This window comes from Choloepus didactylus, chromosome X (assembly GCF_015220235.1).
Source record: "Choloepus didactylus isolate mChoDid1 chromosome X, mChoDid1.pri, whole genome shotgun sequence".
NCBI lineage: Eukaryota > Metazoa > Chordata > Mammalia > Pilosa > Megalonychidae > Choloepus > Choloepus didactylus.
Genome location: NC_051334.1, coordinates 7,843,723 through 7,871,701, shown reverse-complemented (window position 1 = coordinate 7,871,701; position 27,979 = coordinate 7,843,723). Strand labels below are relative to the sequence as shown.

The 27,979-nt window shown below is 41.6% G+C and overlaps 1 protein-coding gene across 1 annotated transcript in view; it reads left to right on the top strand.

Annotated features, from left to right (window-relative positions):
- The first annotated feature begins 287 nt into the window (after positions 1 to 287).
- Positions 288 to 27,979, top strand: part of MID1 (midline 1) — a 388,352-nt gene continuing 360,660 nt past the window's right edge. Inside the window, exon 1 of the mRNA XM_037821570.1 lies at positions 288 to 400. The gene's annotated coding sequence lies outside the window, so the exon portion shown is untranslated. The remainder of the gene's footprint in view (positions 401 to 27,979) is intronic.

The window sequence follows — 27,979 nt, the reverse complement described above, 5'->3', positions numbered from 1 at the left end:
AAATCCCTTTGTACCATAACCAAACCCTATGGAGGCAGACTGACTCCGAGCTGTTCTGGCGTGTGTAGAGTTAACCAGGTTACCAGGATTCCTAGTTAACTTCTTTCACCAGGAATGCAATTCCTGTTTACCTATATAAGGAAACCTGTGAGGCTGACCTGAGTTTGGCGGATTTTGGCGCTGGCTGAGAGGCATGTAAGCACACACCCTGGAGGAGGGGAGTGATTCTGAGCTGGACAGAGCACAGCTTCCTGAACGCCCCGGTCTTGCAGCTGATCCGAGGCAAAGAGCCCGCCCAAGCCTCGCCCCAGACCAGCCTGCTTGGAGGACGGACAGGTTTACTTCTTCCAGATCACAGTTGAGGAACAAAAACCCCATCCTGGGAAAAATGGGGAAGCCGGTGAGTCTTAACGATTTCTCTCTGCTCACTTCTGCTAAGTGGCACGGCTCACTGCCCGCACCCAGGAAGCAAAGTGATAGGCGTTGCTCAGCCTCTAAGCCCACAGCTTGTTCCTGAACAAATAGAAAGCTTTGCAAATTCCCCGAGACAACTTTTCCTGCCTGTTTTGCACACCAAGAGTCCACAGAGGCAGTAATCTTAGCACCTTAGACATGGCAGAGAGTGTTTTTAGTAGGAAGTTGTTTATATTTCATCACAATGAACAAACTTTCTCATCTTTGTTGCACTCTAAAACAGTGGAAATGAGCTTTGGGGTGCTTTGCGTGGAAGGCAGAGTCTCAGCGGAAATAATAGTAAATCTGAAGTGGGGCTCTTAAAACCACAGGCAATGCAATACTCTGCAGAAGTGTAATTTGTCACTGAGAAGGCAGTCTGAAGGTCTCATTTTTCATTCATGCAGTGCAAAATTCCTGCATCCTGCACATGTAATAAAGGACACCTTCAGAGACACTTAGGAAAGAAAAAAGCCGAGCCGTACTCTTTGTTCTAGTCAATGTAAAGAAGCTTACTCTTGCATTCTGACAAGTAGCGTATGTCTGTTTATATATATGTGTGTGCCTTATGTCAAAGGCATTGCTGTTGATTGTGTTAAAATTTTGCTATATTCTCTAATGTATACAAATTCTCAATCAGAATGTAATTAAACATAGAAATGTGAAAATGTTTAACAGACTTGCAGGAGAATTTTAGTTCTACTTGGGAACAGTGCTGGTGCATAGGTAAAACTTTTGAAAAGAAAGTCAATGCTTTAGAGCTGTCAAGGCTGATTTGGAACCAGGTTCAAGTTTTTCTTTTTATTTTTTTATGGCAAAGTGGTTTTCTTAATTGAGTTAGCGGGGATAATTGTTTTGAGTGCTTTGACTGCTCATCTATCAAAGAAATATTGTCATTACCCGTCATGCTCAGGACTTAATCCTGACAATTTGAGAAGGAGGGTTGTGCTACTTGTTGTAACAAGTGACCCAATAAGATGACCCAATTTAAGATTTCTGATATCCTGATTTTTTTCTTAAATTGATTTAAATAAAATTAATCAGCTCAAACAAGCAGAGGTGAAAGAATATTCCTTTTTTTTAAGCTTCAAGTCACAATCCATTCCCCAATGAGACTATTGATTTAATATAGGAATTGGAAACTGGCTATTCATAAGAACAGAGAGCTATGACCAATTTTATTTAGGGTCCTTGACTCTAAGAAGCATATCTAGTCACAAAAACGTGGTTTAAATGAAAACTGCTCACCTCTATGGAGAATGAAACATAGAAAAGCAGTGTGTGTAATACAGCATAAGATGTTTAAGTAAATAAAATTCTCCATAGCACAAGCAGAATAGAGGGGACAATGCAAATATTTTAAAACTTGTAATAGCCTGAGTGCTGCTCAGAAAAATAGGGAGCTTGATATTGTGTTACTTTCAGGGGGAGTCAGTAACCCAGGAGACACAAAATGCTGTTTTAAAATACATGGTTAGCAACAGATGTTTAAGACCAGGTTGTGTCACCCTGCCAGTGTGATGGGCCCAAGCCTGATCAGCTATCACGTGCACCATTTTTCCTGCAAGTTGATATGTATACAGTTCTTCTACGCTAATGACCTTAACATCCAAGGTAATATATAACCAGAAAGATAGGTAAGTGTCAGGGCGGGGGCGGGGGCTGGGGGCGGTATGCATATGGTTTTGGGCTCTCCTGTTTAGAACTCTTCTTGCCAGGGGCATATGAATTACTGCAGGTCAGTGTGAGCCTCGACTGGCAAAGCCATTCATCCCTGGTTCCTTGGCAGCTCACTTGGGGGTAATAGCATGGATTGGTATATTTAACACTTGGATGTTAATAGAGTTCCAGGAGGATTTCTTCTTGAAGATTAACGCTTTTTCAGTGTCTGAACTAGTCCCCCAGTGAAAAGAAGTTTGGATGATGTATTGTTGCATTAACTTTTTTTCAAGTCACTGGTCCTTTGTTTTGGGGGAGCGTTTAACCTTTCAGCAGCAGCCTCCTTAGACCTGTGAGATGTTAGTAGGTGTCCTGGCTAAAGGAGATTGAAAAATACTGGGAAACCACAACAAAACTAAGGGAAGCAGGTCTTCTCGGAGCCTTGCTATGCTAATTCACCACTAGGTTTTGTGACTGCCTGAGAGTGGCACAGTGTGTGGCACATGAAGTATGGTTTGTGGCCAACTTACTTGATGGCTCATCTTTCGGCCGATCATCCCAGACAACATTCTTTAAGACAGAGCTTCCCGACGGGTGGGCCGCAGAACACTAGAAGGTCATGGCTGGGTTGCAGACATGCCTAGATATTGATCCCTCTTGGCACCTGGGCCATTGAGGTGTGCTTAGGCTGGGCGTGTCCCCCTAAAGGTTATCTCGGGACCACACAGCTTCCTCAGTCTACCCCAGTATATCATACAGACAGGATCAATTTCTATATTTGTCATGATATGTTAGGATACTGCTTTTGACGACTCAGGCCCAGGATCTAGAGGAAGTTAAAATTCCCTACCACTGTGTTAACCTGGGCCTTGGAGCTCAATGAAAAGAAAAATACTCTACTTTGGTATATGTCTTTCATGTGCTTGGGAGGCTGTGAAAGCCCTCTGTATGTCATTCAGTTCATCCTCTTTATTCCATAAAGGATTTAAAGAGGTGTCTTGTAGTGTTTGCGCACATGTATGTGGGTATGTGGGTATGTGTGCGGGTATGTATCATTCTATTGGTAAAGATCTCCTGGAAGGCTGATCACAAAGTGTTTCCTCAGGGACCCTTTTCAGCATTTCGTTATTGCTCGTATTTCCCTTTTCCAAACTAGTATCAGGATTTGCTTGGCCGGGATTCTCCCCTCACCAGTGTGGCCTCGTTCAGGAGCAATGATATAAAAGCACCCAGTACCAAAGGTTATTTATTAATTGCAAATTCTTTCCTGGGACACTCTACCAAATATGTACACAGCATTCCCATCCCCAGTGAACTTTCTCTGGCTTTCTCCGCCTACCATTTGACATCAATTATCTTTTCAAAACCATATTGTGTTATTAATTCCTTTTACATTCATTCAGCAAATATTTATTGAGTGCCTTTTGAAGTCCTATGATAAGTACTTTGGGGGGAAAAGGGATATTCAAGGGACAGATGAATTTAAACCAAGTCCTCATGCAACTGATAGCCTTTCTGCAAAGAGAAATCTTATTAACTGGATGTGTGTGGCTTGTGAGGTATGGTTTGCTGCAGAATTAACTTGAGCGTGCATTTTTTGACTGACCGTTCTGAGGGACATTCTTTAAGACAGAACTTCCCAAATGGGGCGCACAAAACACTGGTGGGCAGTAGACTGGTAACAGACACATCAAGATGTTCGTGCTTTTATTGACCAGATGATTCCCATGGGAGAGGATGCCACATAGATGCCAATGAACTTGGGGTGCTTGCAGGGGTAAAAGACACCATCTGACAGTCTGTGCATAGCATCTATAAATGACAGGGAGCTATTGTAAAGATAGATGATACCTCCTTATATTTTGCTAATGTAATTTGCAAAACCACTCTCTTGGGTTGTCAGGGATTCCTGGGGTGTCACATGGAGAAGAGATATGTCAAGAGTACTGGATAACTCGAGAGCTTTCATTACTGGTGCATAACACTGAAATTATTAAGGTACAAGTCCCAGTAACAATTCTTGTGAAGCAGACAAGAGCAGCTGCCATTACTTCTAAGGTTGCATATTTAAGGCTTCGAATTAGAGTCTGCGAATTTAATAACTGGTTTGCACCAGTAGGATTTTCCAAATGTCTAGGGCATTGACAAATCCAATTTAAAATATATTTATATTTGAAGAAAGGGCAGCTGGTTAGGTGATAGACAGGACTAGGATTTCTAGTTAAATGTAAAAGTACATTTCCATTTTTTTAATTAATTTCTTGCAATCACGTATAAGGGAATTTTCAATGAATGTACCTTTCAGAGAAAATGAGTTCATTTATATATTAATGCCAAGGGTTTGGTTAATTTTATTTTTTATTTAAAAGGGAAATAAAAATGGATAGTGGTACTCTGCAGAATACCATTCTCAGATCTGCATGATACTTCAAAGCTGAATCTGCATAATGAATGGCTCTAGCTGTATGTGCACATGTACTACACTCTTGTGAGTTGCTCTTCTCTTGTCTAAACTTGAGATAGAAATGAAATTAAGCAGAACCTCCTCAATTTGACATTTTGAGTTTTAACACGTGACAGAATTGGAATTTGTGTCAAAGAGCTTGAGCCAGAGAATGCTGCATTATCTATAGGTATTGTTCTGTGACAGAGGCCTTGGTTACTTAAACTAAAATTATCCACCCCCACCCCCACCCCTGAGTGTCCAATTGTGCAGTTATTTAGATCTGTTCTGACACACTCATCATGTATTGCCTTGGGGAACCAAGCAGTACATAAACTACCAGAGAATGGATAACAAGTTTACTCGAATTGATATACTTGACTTAAAGCTAGGGAACAAAAGACCAGCACTGTTCCTCAAGTTTCTTCCAGAGCACTGGATGGTAGTTCTACCAAGTTATCGTGAACTTCTTGGACATTCAATGTCCTCATCTATCAATGGAAGCATAAATATGCACTTCATTGGGCAGTTATGAGTATTAACAATGGTCCTGTATTAAAAAGCTCCTGACTTAATGCTGAGCGTGAAACCAGTCAGAAATATGAGCTGGGTCTGAAATGGGTGGGCGGGGACTAGGTGTCTTCAAGAAAACAATTTGGGTTGAAGAAGTAGATGCAGATGCTCACTGGTGACCTGTGGATTGAATTCAGCCCATATTTAATTTTGCTCACTCGGTGATTTAAAATTTGCCTTTCAGTGAAGCATGATCTTCTTTCTAATGTCTTCCCCGTAGGCTCTTTTTGCATATCTGTCTTATCTATTTATCCCTGTAGATTTTTGTGTTTGAGACCCTTGTTCTAAAGGCTTCTTCTTTCAATAGCAATCTATGTTATCACAAACTTAGGAAACTTTGAAGTTTCCCCTTTTTTAAGGTGTTTTCCCTAAAGTGAAATGTTTTATAAATAAAATAAAGATTCCTCATTTTGTACTTAATAATTTGACAGCTTGAAAGCTTTTCCAACAGCAATGGCAGGAGGGACAGGGCTAGTAAATTCATTAATAAAAGCCACTTGTCTCATAAACAAGAAATAGAACATCTCACGGGCTTCCATTCATAGCAGTGGTTTTCGGGGGGTCTTGAGAGTGGACCTCTCTCAGGATGTTATGTCCCAAGGCTTAACCTCAGCCTCCTCTGATTTTCTCCCATTCCCAGCCCAACCCACCCCATCCACTGTAAGTCAGCATTTAGTCTGATGTGGCTTCTAAGATGTAGAAGGACATTGGCTATGGAGTGACCACATGGTGTTGATGTCATGGGGAAGCAGAGTGACTTGATCAAAATGTAGATCAAGTGTCTCCCCATTTCTTACTTGTTTTCACTGAATCTCAGATGCTATCTATTATAAGATACAACACTAGGAAAGAAAAAAGTTCCCAATTAGACTAAAACACAATGTTTTCTTAGCACTTAAATGTTTTAGGCACATCTATTGAAAGGATTCTTTTAGGCTTATGTAGGGTGATTTTTTAAAACGCATATATTCCTCTTGTACATGCATAAAACGGAAAATAGAGGGGATACGTACTTTTTAAGATTCCGACTTTCCGAAATCACTTTTCAACTGAGAGTTGCCAATGCCAGGGCTTTTCTGCACCAAGTCATCAAGCTTTGTGCCAAAATTCAGCATTTCTTAAAAAAAGAAATTCTCTACTGCCTCTGAATTTTCTTCCAGAAGCTAACAGTCAGGACCCTATTCCTTCCTCAAATGGGCCTATGAATGAAGTGCACTCATCCCACCTGTCATATTCCCAGGAATGTCCACCAAGTTACTGCACTTCTCAGTGAGCTTTAATGCTTCTAATGCATGTCTGCAAGTGCAGTAAGAACCAGCACACTTCAGTGGGGGGTGTCCATAGGCCTCCTGGGTATCTATCCAGACAACTTTCAGCCAGTCCCACTTGGGCCCTGAAAGAATCTCTCCCCCCTCCCTCCCCTTCCCCCTCCCCTCCCCTCCCCCTCTCCTTCCTCCTTCCCGATGATGCTTTGCCAGGTGTGTGAATTCTCTTCTCCTAATGGTTGGGCTTGTTTCAAATAATGCCTATGACTCAACTGAAGTGACAACAATATGAACTGCTATGAGCGAGAAGGTTCATGGGTGGCAATGACAATTATATTGCGACTGACACCTGAACAGCAAGTGTAAGCTACATCCCAACATCAGCTAAGTTAAATTTGGAAAGTTTTCCCCCACCCCATGCTGCCTAGACTCTCAGCATGAGAGAATGACCCTGTTGTCTTTTAAGGCATCGAGAATGTCCTATTAGAAATGGTTTAGGGAGAGCAACACCTGGAATTGTCATATTTGCTGCTTTGGCATGAGTTTCTTTCCAATTAAGACCACGTAAGTATGAGAGCAAGATCCCATGAGGATGGAATAAGGAATGGGATAGAGACAAGGTTGTGAGAATGGAGGGAGGACAGGAAGAGGAGAAAAACAAGGAGATGCTCATCCTTCATTCAACAATATTTATCAAGTGCTTGCTCTGAACCAGACATCACCCTGCACGCTAAGGCTACACTGGAACCTGCAGTCACGGAGATAACAGTCTAGTGTGGAAGACAAATGCTGATCAGGTATCACACAAGTAAGAGTAAAAGTGCACCTGTCATGAGATTGGACTAGTATTAGCTAATCAGGGAGGGAGATCAGAGAAAGCTTTCCAGAGAAAGGGATGCTTAAGACGGGTGTTAGTAGGAAAGGATGTGCATCAGTGTGTTTGGAGGGGGTAAGAAATGGCCAGACAGTATTAGGGAACTTGTCTTTCCAAAAGGCCACAATGGCAACAGCCTGGAAAGTAGATTGGAGGAGCATCAGAATGGATATGGGTGCATCAAACAGGAGTCTAGGAGAAAGGGCCAGGGGAGAGATGATAGCACCTTTGCTAATATCCTGATGATAGAGATGAAGAGAAGTGGATGGGTTCCAGATACATTTCAGAGGTTAAATCGACAGAATTGAGTGATCAATAGGGCATGGGAGATGGTTCAGGATGAGGAGGGGTCAAGGCAGACTCCCAAGAATTGGGTTCATGTAACCAGAGGGATGGTGGTGCCATTTAATGATGTAGAGAACAGTGAAAGTTGGCCTGGCTTGGGGGAAGGGAGGGGAATCATGAACATTTGTAGCCTGGTGGAGAGGAAAATGCACGAGTTTGGCGGCTCAAAGTCTTGGTATGGGTTCAAGTTCCAATTCATCCATTTATGAACTCTGTGATGCTAAATTTCTCTGAGCCTCAGTGTCCCCTTCTTTGAAAAATGAGCCCATTAACATCAGCTCGCAGGGTTGTTGGGACAGTCGATTGAGGTCTGTATAAATGAAAATCACTTCAATATGGTCAAACATCCTACAAACATCAGTTACAATGATCACGCCACACATTTACCAGTGATGCAGCGTTGAGGGGGAATAGCTATTTTCATTTACTTCCTGGGGGGTAGGGTGGTATGTGAGGGTCTTGACAAGATCTCAGCACTCTGTCACTTTACCTAAGTGAAGTCTTCTTGTTGATAATGTACAAGGTGGCTATTAACTTCCGTTGTCTGGTGAATTCCTTCTATTTCCTCCCCCTCCCCCAACCTGGTTTAAGGAATTCCATATAGGAACAAGCAACATTGCTTTACTCAGCTGAGATCCCTTATCACTTGTAAGAGGACTATAGGATTTAGGAAAATGTAACCTGAGAATTTGCACTTACAGATGAGCATGCTCTCTTAACTTCACACTCCCAGGAGGCTTTGGGTGAAGGTTTGCCATTCGGCTTTTCTAGCATCAATTTAGTGAGAGCATTTTATATGGCATGTGTAATTCCACTGCCCTTGAGTGACCTCAGCGAATTCCTTTCTGGCTTCCAAATATTCTTTCCTTAAAAGGAGCCATTAGGCTGTGAAAGCTAGAGCCATAGGGTTAGGAAAACCTTGGAATGGTCAGGTGAGGGGGGTGGTTAATCCCTGTGGAATCCAGGTATTAGCCTCCTTCTCGGCAGGTGTCCTGGCATTGTAGGGATTCAAGTCACCACCAAAATTCTCCTCCCTTCACTGTGTTTTTTGTACATGCTATTAAGTCTCTATTTTAGAGTCAAACTATATGCATATGATTGAGTGTATGTGTGTAAAACCACAATTCTCTCTCACTGAATTATTAAGGCAACTAAATTTCCCATCAAGACCCCATTCAGTTATTTTTCCAAGTGTTTATCTGCAAGAAACACTTATTTTTACATAGAAAAACATGTGGGAGAGAGTGGGAGGCATTCCATTTTGTCTTTTTACTTGTGTAACGTTTGGGTGGAAGGTTTTGAAACATTTCTGTCAATTTCAGACAATTAGATTGTGTTGGTTCTCAAACTGGATAATTGAGATTTTACAGTAATACACCCAGGGTGGGGCTTGGGTGTGTGGGAGAGGTAGAGAAGGAAGTGGAGTGGAAGCCCTTATCTGAAATAGAAGTGGTAGGCACGCTTTTCTCTTCCCACTACCTTTCTGTGTTCATATTTTTTTTCTCTGTGCTCTGTTTTGGTGCAAATGTATTTCAATATATAAGGGAATTTTAAAAAGGCAGTACCAAATCTGAATTGTATTTCCTATGTTTGGGGGGGGCTGCCATTTTCACTTCATAAATATCTGCTTGGCTGTGGCTTTGCTGAGTTCAAAGCAAGAGCATTCCATGGAAACTTCCAATTGGCATGTGCAGAAAGCGTTGCTCCAGTCCCATATGTTTGAAGAGTCATGGTGCAATAGAAGGAAGCCAGAGCTGGACAGTGTCAACCAGAGAAGGGGTTTGCTTTGCCCATGAATGTAGTTACTTGCCAATAAATCATCTCAATAGCTTGAAGATAATGAAAGAATCTGGTAGAATGACCCAGAGTGAAGACTGCAGCAAAGAGAAAACACATTAAACCTTGCAATGAATGAAAACCCGGTGAGAACTTCTGTTTCCAGGCCCCCCAATAAAGCCCTTGCAGAGATAAAGATGTGTTCCTTGCACACCATCAGGCCTTCTGGTCTGTTTATTCTGATCAGAAAGACTGAAACTGGGGAGGAGGAAGACCTCTGCCAACAGACCGTGGGGTTGTAAATTAGTTAATAAAATCAGTTCCATCTTATCTCTGAAGTGGCCTATTTTTATATACCTGTCTGTTTGATTTATTTCTCTGTTTACTTCAGGCTGTATTTTGGTAGCATAAGTAAATATATGAGTTTTAGATTATACAAAAGTTTATATATAAACAACCTACTTTCTGTAGGGAAAATAATAAGGGGGTGTGTATGTGTGTGCTTGTGTTGTATATAATGTATTGCTGTTGATTAATATATAATGCTAGTGATTCCAATGAAACGTGTGGTGTTATATACCAAAATATCTTTATTTTATCATAAAATTCAGTTTTATTGCTGCTACCAAAACCATTTCAGGGCGTTCATAGTGGCAGTAGATTATTTCCATGTATTAATGTTAGTACAGCTGGTTTCTGTTTTATGTAGTAGATTCGCTAGCAATGATAAAGCAACACTATATGTATCACTGTGCATTTCTTATGTATATTGTAGGTGTACAAATATATGTATCAGTTGAAAATTCCTCTGTGTTAAAGAGGGTAAGCTTTAGTCATCATTAACTGATTTTTTCAGAGTTGAGAAAATAGATTTAAGAAAGGAAAATGTCATAATTTTCAAGACCAAGCATAATACAAGTGAAAGTCCAAAGAAGTCAGAAAAAAAAAAGGAAATAAAAAAATGAAAAGACAAGAAAAGAAAAGCAGAATATGTTAGAGGAGGGGAGAGAGAAAGGGGGGAATGGGTAAAACAAGAAGAGATTTTCCTGGGGAAGGAGGTCCCAAAGCAACAAAAAACTATTCTCCCTGCCCCTAGCCAAGCATCTTCCCCTCACCCCACCCCCATATATAAACAAAAGGCCAGCAAACAAACAGGTGGAGGAGTAAGGGATCGAGGAAAGAAGGGGCAAGTCTCAAATTGCTGGAAAATATTGAGGGGAGAGAGAGAAAGAGAGAGAGAGAGGATGAATGATATTTTAGAGAACATGATTGTAAAAAAAAGCAAAGGAGAGCAAAAGGGAAATGAAGAAAGTGAAAAATGAAGAGATACTAAAAATATGAAAAAATATAAAACGAGACACAAATGGGCATTGTGCTTGACTTGGTAGATGCTGGGAAGAAATTGTTCTCTAGGTATCTTGATGAAAGGAGGATTAGAGAGTACAGAAATGAAGGTGGGGAAATAGAAGGGGACGAGGAGAATGCAAGGATGAGGGGAAGGGGCAGTGTTAGGCCGCGTGAGGGAACGGCCAGTCAGTGGTGACCCAGGGACTCGCTGTGGAGTCATGTCCTGGTGGGCTTCATTCCAGTGAAAGCGACCCCTGAGGATGACAGGGTTTGTCTAATCTTTGTAAGTGGCCCAATTCTGCAGTAGTGGTGTGAATGCAATTTGCTTTTGAAATGTCCCTGTTCTCAAAGGCTTGTGTGGCAGGATTCTGGGCCTGTGAGCAGTGAGACACTCCAGAGGAAGGTTGCTTATTCCTGACGTAGTAAATAAATGGTTATTCCAGGGCAGCGAACGATGGCCTGGAGGTCTAAAAAGAGCTAATCCCCAAGTGCTTTCTGTACTCCCAGGAGTCACTTACTGAATCAGCAGTATCTGACTTTATATTTACAAAACTCTTTGAATTCTCAAGGAGGAGAGGGAGGAGGAGAGTGTAGTATCTGAATCCATTTCCACTGTCAAGCCTTACAGAAGTACCCGCTGCTCAGTTGGGAAACTGCCAGGCTTAGAGCCTCTACATAAAATTCCAAATCCAGTCTCTTGTGGGTTTGGTTTTGCACATTTCTTTTTACTGTGATTTTGCCCAGAGTAACTTATATTTATAATCCAGAAACTCAAGGAATTGTTTTTATGGCAACTTCAGATCTTATGGTCAATCACACATTTCCAGGCCCATTTCAGGAGATGAGTTTGACGTGGGTGTTAACGGTTAATTATTAGTTCTTACCTGCAGTAGGGAATGGTGCCCATAGTGGGAAAAGCCTACCAGTTGTTGACTCAAAGTCATGCAGCTGTGTTTAAAACTCCAGTGGGTAATGCCGAAGATGGCAGACTTGACTTTGATTCCGTGCCATAGCACCTCCATTAGTGTACTGGTTAGACTGCAGACATCTGCTTGCTTTTATTGCCCATATGTTATTTAAGATGATCTGCTTCTTTATGATGTAAATCTCTGGAATCTACTGACTATTTTTAAAGACTCTCTTAATGTTTCTCTGAAAAGATCATTCTTTACACTTTAATAGATAATTGGCCCTTTAGGTACACAAAAATTATAAAGATCCTATTTTCTAGTTTCCTGAGTTTTTCTAAGGATGACATTATGACTAAAGCACCCTGGCCTGCTGTGGAGCTCGTTGTCTTTGGGGGCTGGATGAATCAGGTTTATGTTAGCACATTAGGTCAAAAGAAACTTTGCATTTCCAAATACTGATTATGAGACAGTCTGCCTGCTGCTTTTCACTCACTGACCCTGCAAGGGTTGGTGATTTCCTTCTCTGCATATTTATCTCGCCCTGGCAAGGTGCTGGGCAATCTGTTTACCCTCCGGGCCATGCACGTGTCCAGTGCATATATGCTTCAGGGTGGCAGGGGCTATCACTTTCATTCCCATGGACTGGCTGCATTCCAGAGCCTCTTGGAGGGCGATTTTATCTTACTTTTGTGGTAAATAAGGACTCGAAACTGATGGACTGCTTACGAAAATGAAAGCCATAGAACAAAGGCTCTACCTGTGGGAAAGAAAGAAAACCATCAGTTATGGTCCCAGATTTGAGAAAGATTGGCATCGGTATACTGAATAGGAAAACGGCTTTCCTTGGCCCACTGATTAAAAAGACTTGGAGGGACATGTCTGTGCCCACAGGTCCTGGAACCCTAGAATGCTACAAACTAGGCCACCCGAGGAGTGCTCTCAGGGTATTCCATAAAATATGGCTCGCCCTTTGGTCCCAGGATTGCAAGGAGGCCAGAGTCAGCCATGGTTTTCCCGAGAGGAAAATATTGGCAATGCTAGCTTGAGGATTGTGCGAGATCCTGGAATCTGTGAGAGGATTAAGACAAGAATTGGGAAACTCTGAGAGAACGGAAAGAACAAATGTGGAAATGTTAGTTGTAATGATTTCTTTCCACTTAACATCTATTTGTTTCTTACTCTCTCAAATACTGAATTTATGAAAACAGAAAGGAAGAAAAGTGTGTATACCAAAGGGAGGCACTTGGGGGGGATGGGGACAAAGGACACCCACTGCCTAGTGACAGTGTAGAGAGGAAAAGAAAGCTATGGAGAAATTTGAAGTCCTTGCAATAAATGCAACAATTGCAACCTAGTGTTTAAGAAAAAGAATATAGCATTCCATGGGTGACAAATGGAGGGGTGTGAGTAAGGGATGTAAATTACAGTTCAAATTGATTTCATTTAATTAGCTGAAAATATAGATGGGTGGTCTTCAAGTGTTTTCTATATTCCTAAGTATTCTCCTCTCTCTCTCTCTCTCTCTCTCTCTCTCTCTCTCTCTCTCTCTCTCTCTCTCATGCTTTATTTTGGTCCATTTAATTTGCAAACAATGCAGATTGTCCCTCCATAAGTAAACCAAAACAAAGCATTTGTGTGTGTGTGTGTTGCTTCCCATTTCAGCTAAGGAAGGATACAGAAAAGAAGAGCTCACCTTGTTTTCACTACCTGCAGCAGGCCATGGCTACCATCACTGGCTATTTAGTAACCTTCAAGGACACACAGAACAGTTTAGAGTTTAGAAGGATACTTTTTGAGCCACTCAGGCCTAAATTAGAGTCTTTGCCATGTTCTTTGCTAGCTGAGCGCCCAATCAAGGCTGGCTCATATCATCCCCTCCAAGCTCCTTGAGGGTGATGGCCTGTTACTTGATAAATATGGAAACCATGGAGGACAAATCCTACAAAAAACATCACCTCTGGGGGAGAGGGTGCCCACCAAAAGGCTTTTGGATTTGCTGATTGATACTGCTTTTACTCCAAATCACTCATAATTGTTTAGACTTCCTTTGGAAGTCTGTGGACTTACGCCTTGGGATCTCTTTGATAATATAACTAATGAAAAGAATTGGTAGCATGTTGAGACAATAACCTGGCAAAGTTGAGTGTGGACATTTATTTTTATCACCCTGTCCATTTAGTTCATAATGTACGGCTTTGGTGCCTTCAAAGAATCTTTTCAAGACTACATTGGCCTGAAGCTTTGCATATAGAAATATTGCTCAAACACATTTGAACTAATGCTATTAAAATATTCAGTGATTGCAGGCAACCATTGTAACATGTTAGCTCAAAATTAGCTTTTAAGAGTTTTGCCTGGAGACAAATTCTCTGTTAAATGCTTGAACAAATTAAATGCACAGTTAAAATTTGTTTGGAAGATGATGTTTTACTTAGTTTGGTTTTGTGTTTCCCCTTGGATCAGAAACATGTTCGTCATTTTAGAAATATACATGTCCTAAAGATATATTTCAAGAGGGAACAAACCTAATCAATGGCAAAATCCTATTTCTATAAACATGCAAAAATGGTACCATTATTGAATGATAGAAATTAACATCTGCAACCATTTCCTTGTCCAGTCACTCTCAAGGAAGTGCTCTTTATTTCTAATGGGGAAAAAAGACATATTGAAGGCATCCTAAGGTTATTAATGATTGTGGGAGTTTTCCAGAAGTCATTCATTGATGAAGACTACTTAATTTTAGCTTTTTCTCCTCTTAGATTCCAAGGCTTAGACAAATGAATATTTACTTGTTTTACTGAAAAGTAGATTTAAAAAATTGTGTCCCTCTGTAATGTTTTATAACAAAGACTGCTGCCCAAAACACTTAGAGATTCCAGTCCTTCAGATGGACTATATGAAAATTAAAAGAGCACAGCTCTTCCACACTAAGTTATCTTACATCCTTGAGCACAGATGTGTTTTTCCTTCATACATACTTAATCCTTCAAGGGTGCTCATTTGTCATAATATCTTTCCATGGAAATGCCAGTTACTCTCAATCTTACAGAATAACCAACAAGACAGAAAAACCTAAAAGTGTAACATCAAAGAGCTTAGGATGTCCCTACTGCCAGAATTTGGATCATTTAGTAAGTGTGTAATTGTGTTTCTTGACTAGAAAAAGTGCAGTAGAAGTTGGGGCCCACCAACTCACCTGGCTGGGTATCCATTGCCGCCTTTCTCCTTCATTGGTCAATGAGTGACCCTTCCAAAAGATGGAGCCTCTGTCACAGGTACTTTTGTTCACCCGCCAGCCCCTTCAAACATGCTCTCCAGTTCCACTGTGTAGGCGATGATGTTCATTAAACGATATTCAAAGTGACACATATTAAATTAGTTTTTGAGCACGTGCATGTGGAAATAATGTCTATGGTAAAATTGTTTGGAGTTTATCCAACAGCACCATAGGTGAATTTAGATGTTGATGTCATTGTTCCTTAAACAATTTTTGTGAGTCTATTGTGTTTGTGGAAGTTGGCTGGATACTTAGGGACAGTGAGAAAATTTTCAGGAATCCGGAAAGAATAAAACCCTCATCTTCTCCAACCTTAAAGTGTACTCTTTAGTGGAGAACCAAGCAGCTATAATGTAAAACTAAATTCACTCAGTTGTTCAACAAATATTTATTAGGCTGTGGTGACTCATTTCCTGTGTCAAAAGAACCGCTACCACAAATTTTAAAAAGCTTTATTAACAGAATTACAATTCATGAATTGGGCAACATCAAGTAAAAGCAGGTGTTCCAAAGCATAGGGGGCTTGGGTATTGGAATTTACGGTCCAAAAAAAGGGAAATGGCGGGTTGTCAGGCGCGTTCTGTTCTAGCAGCTTATTGGAACATCGAGGCAGAAGGAAACTTGTCCGAAAGGGATTGGTCAGAGCTTAGGCCTCTTTTTCTTGCCCTATTTCCTGTAAGTCTAGTTGTCTAAGCTGCGCATTCCTGAAGTCTGATTGTGTCAGCATAGGGTGTCCACCTCATGCGCCTCCTTTGCCAGGAGTCATTTTGTAATCCAGGGCCTGGATGTCAATTTAGAGTTCCTTTAACACCTGCATTTGAGGAAATTACAGTTTGATTAAAAAATTTTTAAATAGGTGCTAAGGAGAAATATAAACCGAACATTTTCATCAGAAACATAACATGTAGCATGGGTGAAGAAAGCTGCAATCTGTTGAACATCAGAAGTAATGACTCTGGTTTATTTTTATATCAAGATTGACCTCATGAGTTCCATGTACTCAGCAGGAAAGGACTGAACTTGTGTTCTTGGTTGGCAATTTTTAAAAACTTCTTTTCAAGCCATGACAATATTTCTGTTGTCTATCTGAAATAATTCAGAAGTGGCTGAAGATAGAGCTTCAAGGTTTAGTGAGCTTCAGGATCTCCAGGCAACAGCTAGTCAAGAAGCAGATTGCTGGGCCCCACTCAGAGAAATCCTGATCGCGGGGTGGGTGGGTAGGTGGAGTGCTGAGGTTGCTGGTCTGTGGACCCCACTTTGCGCAGCACTGGGGTGAGACCTGACACCCCGCTGTGCTGCCTCCTAATTCGGAAGGCAGGTAGGAATGTGCCCTTCTGGCTGGGGGGCAGTGGAGTGCAAAACCAAGAGCCGAGTCTTCGCAGAAATGAAATAAATTCTTCTTTGGATCATTCAGGACCTCAAAACTTGATTGGTAAGGCCTGATATTGGAGGAATTGTAATTAATCAAAGTAGCTCACCGCTCTCTATATAGTCAACGTGTCAACCGCGCAGCTGCCTGACTCTTGGGGCCTGGTGACAGACGTTGGTGCACTGTGGTCACAGAGCTTCAGAGTTTCCCATTCCACACACACCCTGGAGAATTATGAAACGTTGTTTGCATGTTCCTACTTGGCCGACCTCGATTGCTTGCCCTCTCCCTGGCCATGCGGCAGTTTCACATCTTCAGTGAAAAGGCCACACGAGACTCCATGGAGGACGGCTGCGGCAAGGTTGGAGTGTTCGATGTGAGATCACGGCATCCCTGAGCGCCCAGCAACCGGTGTTCTTTCATGCCTTTGGCTGCTTCTGTCTGTATTTTACTGGTGCAGTGAGTCGAGAGGAGAGCACGAAATGGGGAGATGGAAGAATTGATTTCTTTTGGGGGCTTGGCCCCCACTGAGCACTCTGTGAATGGTAACCCTGCTAGGTCAGTTAAGTTCTCTAGTCTGGTGTTTCTGGGCCTATAAAATGAGAAAGCAAGATGGTGGGGAATTTTTAAAGGACTTTACCATGGTGTCATCTATTATGGAGTATTTTTGTAGTAATGTGCAAAAGGCACATTCTGAAATATGTGCAAAGGGAGTTTTTTAAAAGTATGAGCACACAACTACCATATGGCCCAGAAGCTGCACTCTTGGGCATTTATTCCAGAGAAAAGAAAATTTAGGTTCACATTAAAACCAGTACACGAATGTTCATAGCAGCTTTATTCATAATAGCCCAACCCTGCAAATGTCCTTCAATAGGTGAATGATTAAACGAACTCCAGTACATCCATACCATGGAATATTACTCAGCAATTAAAAGGAACAAACTCTTGATACATGCAACAACTTGGATGAATCTCCAGGCAGTTATGCTGAGTGGGGAAAAAAAAGCCAATCCTAAAAGGTTATGTATTGTATGATTCTATTTCTATAACATTTCTTAAATAACAAAATTTTAGAAATGGAAGACAGATTAGTGGTTGCCAGGGTTTAGGGAGGGAGGTGGATAAAGTTTTAAAAGCTGAGGGATCCTTATGGGGATGGAAATGTTCACTATCTTGACCATGGTGGTGGATACATGAACCACATATGTGTTAAAATTGTATGAACTAAGTAAGACATACATACATACAAGTAAAACTGGGGAAATGAGAATAAAATCATGGATTGTATCAATTTCCATATCCTGGTTGTGATATTTTGCTATACTTCTGCAAAACGTTACCATTGGGGGACACTGGGAAAAGAGTATACTGGATCCTTCTGTATTATTTCTTACGACTGACTATGAATCTACAATTATCTCAATAAAAATGCCAGTTAAAAGAGTTTTACAAAAAGTAGTAAGGATCTCTGATTATTTTGAGCCACCTAGTACCTGACAATTGGTGTTTATGTGATGGAAATTGTCAAGTTATACTCAGTAGTTTTCACTAATTACTTCTCTTCTACTTTTGTAAACTTTCTGAAAGTAAACTAGCTAACATACTAGAAAAAATAAAATTATCTCTAGAGCAGAGAGATTGGCAAATTATGACCCACAGGCCAAATCCAGTTAGCTGCCTATTTTTGTACAGCCCATGAGTTAAGAATGTTTTTTACATTTATAAATGGCTGGGGAAAATCAAAAGAAGAAGGATTTGTTGTGACAAACGAAAATTATATGAAATTTAAACTTTAGTGTCCATAAATCAAGTTACTGGCGCACAGCCATACTCACTCACTCACATATAGTCTACGGTGCTCTGGCTTGCAGCAGCGGAGCCACGTAGTTGCAGCAGAGACTGCGTGGCCCCCAAAGCCGAAAACCTTTACTGTCTGACTCTTGACAGTAGACATGCACATCTCAGCACTAGAGGGATAATTTGCAGGACTTACTAGGCAGAGAAGTTCACCCATTGTCATTTGGGTTCTCTAAGGTAGCCCTGACAAGTAATTATTTTTGTTTCCCAGCATTTCCTGAGGAAAATGAAGCCAACATTTCCTGGCATAAACTCCATAGGAAAATATCCTAAGAGTCCCTGCCTGAGATAATAGCATGTGCCTTGGGTTGCTTTGCTTGTATAGTCTGCCTTCTGGCAAAGACATCACACTTCACAAAAGCATCCCATAGGATGAAAGGGATCTGTTTTTTTTTTGGGGGGGGGAGGTGAAGGAGAGAGAAGGAGAGAGGGAGGGAGGGATGGAGGGAGAGAGAGAGGGAGAGAGGGAGAGAGAGTGTGCAAGTGTTTCTTGAGGAGCACAGGAAAGAATGTGAGCTCAGAGCAAGACAGACTTGGGTTCAAGTTCAAATCACCCATCTTTCTGGATTTTCTTTAACCATCTGTAAAATAGGGATAATAATAGTTGCAGGATGTGTAGAGGATTCTATGAACTCCCAAGTCAAGTGCCGGGCATGTAGTGGACTTGGCAAATGCTCGTTCCAGGACAGGTCTGTTTTTGGGTCTGGACTCCCCAAGACTCACATCCCTCAGTTGAACCCTGGAATCTACCAAGAGGCTTTGGAATCCTTTTTTTTTTAATTAAATTCAGTTTTATTGAGATATATTCACATACCATACAATCATCCATGGTGTATGATGTACAATCAACTGTTTACAGTACCATCATATAGTTATGCATTCATTCATCACCCCAATCTATTTTTGAGCATTTTTCTTACATCAGAAAGAATCAGAATAGGAATAAAAAATAAAAGTAAAAAAGAACACCCAAATCATCCCCCCCCATCCCACCCTATTTTTCATTTAGTTTTTGTCCCCATTTTTCTACTCATCCATCCATGTACTGGATAAAGGGAGTATGATCCATAAGGTTTTCACAATCACACTGTCACCCTTTGTAATCTACATTGTTATACAATCGTCTTCAAGAGTCAAGGCTACCGAGTTGGAGTTTGATAGTTTCAGGTATTTACTTCTAGCTATTCCAGTACATTAAAACCTAAAAAGTGTTATCTATATAGTGCGTAAGAATGTCCACCAGAGTGACCTCTCGACTCCATTTGAAATCTCTCAGCCACTGAAACTTTATTTCATTTCATTTCGCATCTCCCTTTTGGTCAAGAAGATGTTCTCGATCCCACGATGCCAGGTCCAGCTTCAGCCCCAGGAGTCATATCCTGCGTTGCCAGGGAGATTTACACCCTGGGAGTCAGGTCCCACGTACAGGGGAGGGCAGTGAGTTCACCTGCCAAGGTGGCTTGATTTGAGAGAGAGAGGGCCACATCTGAGCAGCAAAGTGGCACTCAGGGGGAGACTCTTAGGCACAATTGTAAGCAGGTTTAGCCTCTTGAAATCCTTTTTTAAATATCACTCAGGCTCCGTTTTTGCAGAATTCTCCACAAGTGTCTATGGAGTGTCTTTTTCCAAAACTAGACCAGCTCCCTGCTGCCAGAACTCGCCGCCCTGAGTTCCTGAGCAGAGGCTCCAACACAATGGAATATAAATCAAATCTCTTTTTCAATTATGGGGTGAAATATGTCTTCGGTGCTGGGGAAAACTTGCAGATTGATGGTATCCCAGTAGGCTCAGCACTAGTCCCCGGGAATAAGCCAATTCAGGTTTTTCGAATGTTTCTGGGCCTTGGGGTTATAAAGAAACCTTTGTGCTAAAATCAAAATAGCCAAGGGCTTGCCTGTTCATCACAGGCGAACGTTAATTTCAGCGCACCCTCAACACTGGTTCAACAGGGGGCGGGTGGGCTCCACACAGCAGCTTCTCCCAGGGTATGTTGGGCTGCCACGTGCACACTCTGAAAAGGACACGGAATCCAGTCTCAGATGTCCTTCCTCCTCCCAGCCAGGCCCAGCGGGGCGGGATGACTCAGTGCTGAGGGCAACATGCGTCTCTGATCACCACTTGGACCCCTCTTATATGAGATATCCAGAGAGGACTTCTTAGGATGCTGATGTTTACGTAGTTTCCAAAGTAGGAGGATATTGGCATGACTGAGAAAGAGAGAAAAAAAGCAGATGACCACATTTTCATTGGGTCTGATTAGTATATTTGGAATTCGTCAGTTTTTTTGCTTAATAGGTATGGTTTAAATTGCTTAGGTGCCTTAAGTCACCCCCTGGCAATCTAAAACTCATGAGTATATGACCACATACATGTATGTAATGAGCCAAAATATATTTTCCTGTGTGGCTAATTTTAGTTTTATAAAGATCAACTAGGTGTTGTGCATCCCCACAGCACGCTGCCTTCCACTCCCATTACTTTGCCAAAACTGCCCCCAAATAATGTCACTGTACTTGACCTCTCAGTGACATTTTATGTTGCTTTGTCCTGACTCTTCTTATGGAATTGCATTCTATATCTTCAAATTTCAGGGACCAATATGGTTTTTTTTCCTGTCAGGAAGCTAATATAGATGGTTGACTTTAAATGTTGCTTTAATGACATTAAAAAAATTGCACATACAAAATGTCATTGTGAAAGAGTGGACATTTCATTGTCAAAAATTGTCAGCAGATGTAATCCTAGTATAAAGGACAGTCTTTTATAGTAAGTTTAGCTTTGTGAAAAAAAATTAAATTATATATGTTTTCTTCATTTCACTACCCCTTGTTGTAAACTTCATCATGGATCAGTCCTAGTCTGTTCCTTCAGGGTTCCAAAGTTTAGTCTCCTTGGCATGGCTCACAGGTTCTTCATGATCTAGCCCTTGCCTATCTTGCCAGCCGTATTTCTCAGCCCTGCCTCATGCATCCTGACCATCAGAATCCTTATTGGTGGAAGCTTCTCCCCCATCTCAACTTGACTCCTTAAGCCTAAGAACTGTTTCTCTGTCTTTTCTTACCAGTCCCTGGAATATGGTTGGTCTTCCAAACAAATGTGTTGCCCTTTCAACTTAATGCTTGAGTGCATAGATTCTGAGCCAGACATACTGATTTTGAATCCTAGCTTCTCCACTTATCCCCTGTGTTCCCTTGGACAAGTTTCTCAGCTTCTCTGGTCTCAACTTCTCACCTGTAGAATGGGAAATAAATGGATTTGATGTGTTGAGATTTATAAAGGGCTTACAAGAGTCCCTGGCTCATAGGAAACACTATAAAAGTGATGGTTAAATAAAAGTAAAATGGGTGAATGAACCAAGTTACGTGGTTGAAGACAGTGCCCCAAACTGTATCCCCATTTACAGATGAGAAAACTGAGGCTGATGGAGATTAGGCTGCCTGGTCAGGAATGGTATGGCCAGAATTCAAACTCAGGGCTACTTAGCCCCAAAGTACTAAAGCACGGTGCTGAAAGGGCATAACTTAGAATAGTGAGTGTTGCCCTAAGAGCAGAAAGTTATAAATCTCTGTATTTTGTCAGTAAAACTGAGAGCTGTGGTTTCCTGTTAGTATGGAAATTGTCAAACATATACTGTCACTTCTAGTATTTATACATAGTAACTGATACTGTACATAAAGGCCAATCAGTAAGTGAAGAGAAAAATAAAATCAAACAAACAGATTTGACTGATTTTTAAAGCCAAGAGAAATAATATAATTTCTCATACTACTGAATGCAGTTGGGCCAAGAATTTTTGTTTCATTTTGAATTTGAGTCTTGATTGTCCATTTATTTAAAAAATGAAAGCTCTGTAAAATATGGAAACTTTCTAACCCAGAAGACTGCTCCCTGATGGCCTAGCTAAGGCAAATAGAGCTCCCCTAACCAGCCAGAGTCCTGAAAGGATTCCCAAGGGAAAGACTGCATCACCCTCCTTGAATCTCAGTTTAGGTTGTAATTCTCCCGAACTCCAGTCTGGTTAATCAAGTGATTTCTAAAACTCCTGTCACTCAGTAGGTACTTAGTCTTCATTCATTTATATTGATTTATTATATCTTTGTATTAGTTCATTGTTTTTCTGCCTGATGGCTGCACCCCATCCATTTTATGAATTTCAAACAGAAATTAAGTGAAGGAATGAGACCCAGGGGCCATGTGATCACCCATATTGTTTTTAGCCTATTTTCTGGGTATGACGTAGTAGAGGAGTTGAGGTGTCTGTCACTGTGAAAACTAGAATCATCATCTTCCTTAGGTCTCAAACTAATGGCCACATGTGGCAAGCCAGTTGGTTTTATTTGGCCTTTCTGTGAGGTCCTTGTATTAGTTATCTACTGCTGCATAAGAGTACCCCAAAAACTCAGCTGCCTAAGGTGGCACACATTGATTATCTCCCAGGTTTGGTGGGTTTGAAGGCCAGGCGTCCTCACCAGGCTGTTGTGATCAAAGTGCTCACTGAGGCTGGGGTCTCAGCTGGAGCCTTAGTGGGGTAGAGATGCTTCCGGGCTCGCTTGCATGGTGGTTGGCAGGATTCAGTCCCTCGAAGGCTATTGGACTGAGGGCCTCGTTTCTTCGTTGGCTGTTGGCTGTAGGTCACCCTCACTTCTGTGCTATGGGGACCTCTCCGATATGGCAGTTGGCTTCATCAAAGCCAGCTAAGTAGAGAGTCTGCTAGCAAGATGGATGCCACAATCTTTTGTGACCAAATAATGGAAGTGACTGCCCCAAAATGTTACCGGATTCTATTGGTTAGAAACAAGTTACTTAAGGGGAGGGGATGAACAAGGGCATGAACACCAGAAGGCGGGGCTCATTGGGGCCCTCTTCTAGGCTGCCTGCCGCAGCCCTCAGGGCGATTAGAAGGGCAGCATAATTAGATAACTGCCTTGGCTGGTTTGGCAATGCTGGGGAATCAAAAAGACTTTTAGAGCCAGAAATGGGTTTGAATCCCAGCTCAACCACTTCCAGTAAGTCTGGTCCTTTCTTGACTTCTTTCGCTCTCAGTTTCTCCTTTGAGAAATACAGGGATAACAATACTGGCTTTGCCTAACAGTTGTGAGGATGGAGGAAAAGCACCTGCTGGGGTCTCCCTCACAGTGAGTGTCCACTGAATGTTAACAGCCCCTCACCTCCCTCATGGCTACATTGAGATTTTAATCCCCTTGCTTAGTATCTCAACCCTGCCCTAAACGTCCTGGAATTTCTCAAAGTACATTGAGTTGAGGAGATTTTTAGATATCTCGTCAGAACCACATATTGATTAACTCAATAATGAATGCTTTTTGGTAGTGATGATTTCCAAAAATGATACAGCCAATCATCATAATTTGTAGATTCCATATTTGCGGATTTGCCTACTTGCTAAAATGTATTTGTGATCCCAAGATCAGTAGTCCTGGTGCTCTTGTGGTCATTCCTGGACATATGCTGAGCAGCAGGAAATTGGAATTGCCCAAAGTGCACATTCCCAGCTGAGGTTGGACAAGGTCATGCTCTGCCTTCTTGTGTCTGCTCTCATACTGTGTCCTTTATGCAGTCTATTTAGTGCCATGCTTTTCACATTTTTTGTACTTTTTGTTGGTGATTTCACTGCATAGTGCTGAAGTGCTGTCAGTGTTCTTGGTTACTTTACAGAACATAACTACTGTGAAAAACAAGAACCAATTGTATTTTTATAAAATAACCCAAGCAGTTCACTTCTGACTTTACATTGTCATGATTCCTCATTAATGTTTGCTTGGGGAGGGGGAAAGGAAGGAAAATGAACTTTGTGTTATGGTGCTGTCTGAAGAAAGTAAGCTAAAGAGGGGCCCATCATAGTAATGTTGGTAATCGTCACCTGATGGGTGACAGGGATTTCAAGAGGGTTGTCCCTGGAGTGTTGGTCTGATGACCTCAATTCAGTGTTACTTGCTAATATTAGAGAGTTGATCTTAACATCAATAAGAACTAAAGGTAATATGCATTCATTTTATAAATTAAAATTCCAGTGAGATTCGACAATTACAACGTGAAAAATATTTGCCCACGAGTAACATCATGGTGACCAAAAAAAAAAAAAAAAATCAAAGGCACATTTTCTCTTGCCCCAATATGTGGTGTGTCCTCTATTTAGTGCCAGAGTATTCACAGTTAGAATTAAGAACCCAGAAACAGATGGCTACCATGTAATGAATGGCCATTAAATGCCAGGTGCTTACAGAGGACATTCTCTAAAATCCCTACAACCACCATACAAGACTTTTCTTGTTTCCTTCCTTCTTTCCTCCCTCCCTCCCTCCCTTCCTCCCTTCCTCCCTTCCCTTCCCTTCCTTTTTCTTTCTTTTCCTTACTTCTTGCCTGTGCATTTTTCTTTTTTCTTTCCTTCCTCCCTCCCTCCTTTCCTTCCTTCATTCCTTCTGTTTCCTTTCTTCCCTCTTTTCTGTCTCCTCTCCTCTTCTCTCCACTCCCCTCCCCTCTCTTTCCCTCCACTCCCTTCTTCTTCTCCTTCTAAATACAAATAAGGACACCCCCCCATAAGCTCAGAGTAGTTAACTGACTTGCCCTTTGCCACACTGCTAGCCAGTGACTCCAAAGCCCATAGTCCTTCACCTTTCTGACCTGCCCTAAAAAGCTAAGGGAAAATAAGTCGAATAATAGAAGCTAAGTGGAGTGAGGGATCAAAGTGAGAAATTGCTGTTGCAAAGCTGGGTAGACACTTGAATCAATGGAATTTAGAGAATTCAGATGAGAACTTTCAGGGGATGTAAACCAAATAGGAGAGGGAAGGTGAGGGGGAGCATCAGCTGGTGCAGGCTTGGCTGACAGACCCTTAGGTCATCCAAAATGATGAGATGCTTTGGAGGGACGTGCAGTGCTGTGGACAAGACAGACAACCAGGGGACATTTTAATGCAGTGTGATAAGCACTATAGCAAAAATGTGAACCTAGTGGGGAAGACAAAGGAGAGACGAAGCCCACATGGGGTGCATTGCTGGGTGGGGAGCTTCAGAGAGGAAAAGGAGAATCTAAGCATTCTCCAGGTTGCAGCCACAGCTTGCAAGGTCCCATCAGCAAAGACCCCTGCCAACCCAACACCCCGCCATGCCCGCTGCAGCCTAAGCTTCTACAACAATGACCAGAAACGCCAGCCTGGGCAGCTTTGTTTCAGAACAGCAGCCCTGGAGTTTACAGCCCGATGACTATGGCAGGAAGGTGCTCTGAAAAGCCAGCCACCGGCTCCATGCCCGCTCTCTGCTCTGTTTAATGGGCTGGAAGAATTAAGAACAGCTGAGTGCTCGCTTTGGTGGCACGTGCGCTAACAGTGGCACAAGACAGAGAAGACTAGCAATGGCCCAGTGCAAGGAAGACCCTCAAATTCTAACTGTGAATACTCTGGCACTAGAGGACATACCACATACTGGGGTAAGAGAAAATGTGCCTTTGATTTTTTTTTTTTTTTTTGTCACCATAATGTTAATTTTGGGCAAATATTTTTCTTGTTGTAATTGCTGATCTCACTGGAATTTTTATTTATAAAATGAATTCATATTACCTATAGTTCTTATTGATGTTAAGATTGGCAGAGGCTGATTGGAGAAGAAAGCGAGGTTTGCTGGACTGACCTGGTGAAATTTTTAAAGAGTAGCAATGCAGCCAATGTGGGTTTTGGCACATTTGGTCATCTCGGAGAAGGAGTAACATACAGCAACTACATTTAGTAACAAGTACTAAGATGGACTCATGATTCCCTAATGCTTTAGTGTCCTATCAAATATAAGGCTGGCGACATCCAGGCATGGAACAAAACAATCCAAAAATTCCTGAGTATAATTTCAAAGGTTCCATTCTCTGTGTCCTCCCAGTGTGAGCCAACAGCTCTCCATCTCAGGATGATGACTCTGACTCTCCCAGGTGGAGTGGGAAAAGCACTGACTGTGTGCTCAGACAGAGCTGGATCCTAGTCCTATCTTGGTCACTGGCTGCCCAGTGACCCTGGCAAATTACTTAACTTCTCAATAAAATGGGAAAAATCATTCTGACTTTGTGAGGTTAGTGGAGGACTGGATAAATAACACCTGCCTGGCACAGAGCGGCTCTCCTTGCCAAGTTTCTCTTCTGGTGTGGTGGGCATGTTGGTCTTTATGTAACAGGAGCTAACACTGACCCTGAAGATCATGAATGGACCCTGAGTGGTTAGGCAAGCTGAAGAGGACTGCTCTGCTGCACAGGCCCCCTGTTTAGGCCCCCCTGTAAATATGACTCCAGTTTTTAAATTGCTAGCTTTGGGAGGATTTTACATCTGTAGATAGAAGACAGAATATGATGAAGGCCTTACCTTCTAACACTTACACTGTGTAGTAGTGTGAATGGATTACTTATGCCAGGGACCCAAATTAGGTTGCCTTAAAATTAGCCCCCACATTTTTGCAAAGAGAGAATATTGATAGATGTAAAGCATCATTTAACAAGGGGTAGGAGAAAAACAGCAGCACTCTACTCAAGTAGTAGTCAAAGCATTCATTCCCTTCACTTATAACTACAAGATGCTCATTATTCATCATCAGTTGTTTTGGAAATTACATGAAGGTTATTTGGAAGCATTTCTACTCCTTCTCATGAACTGAATCCACAATGTCAATATACCCCCAAGCAGCTGTGGAATTAATTGCCAGGCAGCCAATAGAATGGAAAAGTTTTTAAATTGTCATGAACAAAAGCTCCAAAGGCTCCTAATCAAGCATTTGAGTGGGTCCCTAAACTTTCCACCTACCCCACCCTTCACATTTATGTTGAGCCACGGGGTTCTTAGAGAAGAATACTGGGGACACACCTGCCGTCTCTTTGCAGCTGGTCACCCTGAACATGGCCTACTTTTGGTTTTGTTTGTAAGACAGGAAGCCATTAAATAGATCCCAAGATGCAGGCTACTCATAGAGACTTCAAGCAAAGCTGCAAGTTAGATTGCGATGGACTCTGTCAAATGGTTTTCTCCTCAGCCCAAGCAGAAATTTGGGGCTTACACAAAGCAAGTCATTAACCAATCATTTATAAAAATAATGTTAATCAACTCTTCCTCTCTTTGTAAACAGGCTTTTAAAGAAACATATACCATTTATGCCAAATATATATCTGGTGTGAAAATCAATAACCATTCGATATCATACAAGAAGATTGTGGAATTGCACGATACCGTGACTATGCCATAGAGTGTACCACATTGGCTAGCTTCCTGTCTAATGCGAAATAATCCACGTATGATGGCCAGCAGCGTTTAAAATGCACTTTTCATTCAGAATGCATTATTCCTGGGCAAATAATAAAGTTTATGAAAAACCTGAAGGAGAGCTGTTTTCTAAATCCATCTCAGCTTTACACGAGAAGACTGATGGAGATTTGTGTTCGATTTCTTACTTATCCTTCCTTCCCACCTAGTGCCTCTTGGTGAACAAACTTACAACCTCATTCCTCCATGGGAAAAAACTGTGTAGCGTTTTGGTTGATGGCCTTTGTCGAGCTAAGGAAGATAAGCAGTTTTATGGGTAGCAAGATTTAAACTTGGAGGATTTACTCTTGGATTATAACCAAAACAAGGGAATGAAGCAGTTGGAATGCATTTTCCTTAAGTTGTCTTTATAGATTGTTTGCTGATTAATGGCCTTTTCAGAGTTGTAAAATCTCATAAGGCAGATACCATGACAAGTTCTGCTCTTTCTGTTGTTAATCTAAATACATCGTCATTAAGAGAGGTTAGTTATTTTAGCAAAGGCAGAGACAAACGACTTGTTTTTTCATTGGTTTGAAAC